General features: G+C 37.9%; 1 pseudogene; it reads right to left on the reverse strand.

Annotated features, from left to right (window-relative positions):
• Window positions 1–670: 670 nt before the first annotated feature.
• On the reverse strand, window positions 671–2,514 carry LOC105807010 (annotated as a pseudogene).
• Window positions 2,515–2,803: the final 289 nt, after the last annotated feature.

A 2,803-nucleotide genomic window follows, 5' to 3' on the forward strand; every position in this document is an offset into this window, starting at 1 on the left:
GCATCCTAGTGTATTAAAAGAATCACACACAGGACCTGTGCTTCTTTTTGCTTACCTTGTGGACAAAGACAGGTGTAAAAAATAAATCTTTGGCAACCCAGAACTCATTGTTTGGTATGAGTTTTGATACAAATAAGAAGGAGCATTATGCCAAAAAAAAAAAAAAATCACGCAAAGTCCACTGATTACCTAGGGGAATGAAAAGCAGTGTCTGGTTTCTTATTAATGGGAGTATCAGTGGACTTTATTGTATATTATTTGCATTTTAGTTTGGGCACTGCAATAATTTAATGACTTTATGCATGAAAAACTAAGCTTGCCTTGAGTTTAAAAAAGAAAAAGTTAATAGCACCTATAGTTAAGGAAGGAAAACTGTAGTTTCTTTCTTTAGTACATTTGTTTTTCAATTTATGAAACTGGAGCACATACAAGAAACAGGAGGATAGTCACCAAGAGTGGTTAAAACTATGAACTACCATGCAATTGAAAATACCACATTTAAGTTACAAGAATATACTTAAAAATAGAGCAATGGCAAGAAAATTGGACAATTAGAAAAACTTGTGAAAGGCAAATTTCATGAGTTGTATTAAAATAATCTATTTTAACATCTCCAAAAAAGTTGAATTATTTTACATTAACATTCTGTACGTTAAAATAAAGAGAATAATCAAGTTGTCTCGTAGACTAGAAGGTGACTTATTATTAATTCCCTTTCATTTCTAAACCTCATCAAGCAGACACTACATTTATGAGGTAAGTCAGCCAAATGCTTGAAATTTAGATGACTTTTAAGATCTTCAATTTGTCCTGTTGAATATTTGCAATATTGACACCAATGAATCTCTTCAGATAAATGTGAAGTTAAATTCTTGCAATATTCTAACATACTTGAAAAACCTTTCTCACAGTCATCATAAACATGAGGAAAAATTTTAGTACGTTCAATAGCTCCATGCCTGTCAACATTCTCTGAAAACCACATACTTGACATGCAAGGAAGTTTTCACATTTGTCAAAGGTAATTTTTCTTAAGAGGCTGTTCTGTCCATGTTCTCTATTTTTATACTTATCAGTTAACTCCCTTAATTTACAGACATGCTCACTTACCGCATGGCTATGCAAGCCTTCTGGATCATTCGTTTCATGTTCACAGAACTGACACGAGTTCTGCTCATCACAGCTGTGCTCCGGGCAATGTAGGTAGTGTTCACTGCTTGAGAAGAACTGTACCTCACACTGCTCACACCAGATGTGATCACTAAAATGGGTGACTGCAATATGCAGGCTGAGGTCCTTGAAAATTACTGTCCTAAGACAGTAAATCACTACAACTGTAGGGATCCTCTTCACATAGTACAGTTTGGCATATTCCATTAGAAGCATGTTGGTAGAAAAAATTTCCTTGCATATTTGACACACATTTGAATAAGTATGTTTATGCTTTGGGATCATGTGCTGCTTTAAATCAGAAAAGTATCTGCTGTAAAACTGATAAAGTTCACATTTTTTGGAGGCCACTGCTACTAGCTTTCAGTAAAGACCGTTCAAACCTTGGCTGTTGTCAAGAATTTTACCAAGTGCCCATCGATTCATGAGTGGATTAATAAAATGTGGTATATGTATACCATGGAGTACTACTCAGCCATAAAAAGGTGAATTTGCAACCATCTGGAGGGAATTGGAGGCGAGTCTCCTAAGTGAAGTGTCTCAAGAATGGAAAAACAAACACCACATGTAACCCCTATTAAATTGGAACTAACCGGTGCGCATGTGTGCACAGAGGGAAGTAAAACCCAGTGGAAATCAACCAGGGGGGAGTGGGGAGGAGCAGAGAGGCAAAACCTACCTAATGGGTACTATGCACACTATTTGAGTGATGGGCACACCTTTAGTGGGAGTCTCAAGCATTACAAAAATGATCCATGTAACCTAAAACATTTGTATCCCCTTAATATTTTAAAATTAAAAAAAAAGAATTTTATCAAGTTTAGCTGGTGGCTCTTCATCAGTTTGGTCTTGGAGACGCTCAGAGGAATTGTTTTCTGCCTCTGTATCATAATCCTTGGAAATTGCATGCACTTCTACGGCAATTGGAACATCTTCAGCCATGTGAACTTCTCTATAGGACTCTCCGCTTGAGTTTGTTGGTTGAGTGATTCAGGGCAGTCATGTTCTTCATCACAGATGTCAACATCAGCAGATTTTTCTGTAGAAGAGGCAGTGTGGTCTAGAATGCTGAGCACAGGACTGGGAACCAGGTAGTTCTGATTTCTGTTTCTGGCCTTGCTTCCATCTGTAAGTTCTGGCAAGTCATTTGACATCTTGGTATCAGAATCATCATCTTTGTTGTAAAAATATTTTAAGTCTGGCTGTCTCATAGAACAGACACTGTAACAATGATCCGATAAAAATTCTATTGAATCCATCTGCAATTCTGCTTATTCTAGAGGAATCTGAACAACAAGAAGAGTGTAAAGTCTTTCTTTTTCTTTTTTGAGGATACTCATCCATATCTTTTCAATCAGCTCCCCCGGGCTGCCACCAGTGGAGGGGCCACGGGATTCTGCCCACACAAGTACAGACTATTATCAACAGGCAGGAGCTCAGGGAGCGTTGTTCTCATGAGCTCTTACTGAAGGATCTGCTAAAGAGCAAGCCTTAGAGAATCAGAATGACTGGAAACGCACGTGTGAGCGCGAGGCACGGTGACGAGCATTGTAGATCTACACAGCTGGTTACACGACTAAGACTCAGTAAGAATTAAAGGGAAAGCATAATGGTTATATGTTCTGACAATGCA

This window comes from Propithecus coquereli, unplaced genomic scaffold (assembly GCF_000956105.1).
Source record: "Propithecus coquereli isolate 6110/MARCELLA unplaced genomic scaffold, Pcoq_1.0 Scaffold150, whole genome shotgun sequence".
In the NCBI taxonomy this organism is placed as follows: domain Eukaryota; kingdom Metazoa; phylum Chordata; class Mammalia; order Primates; family Indriidae; genus Propithecus; species Propithecus coquereli.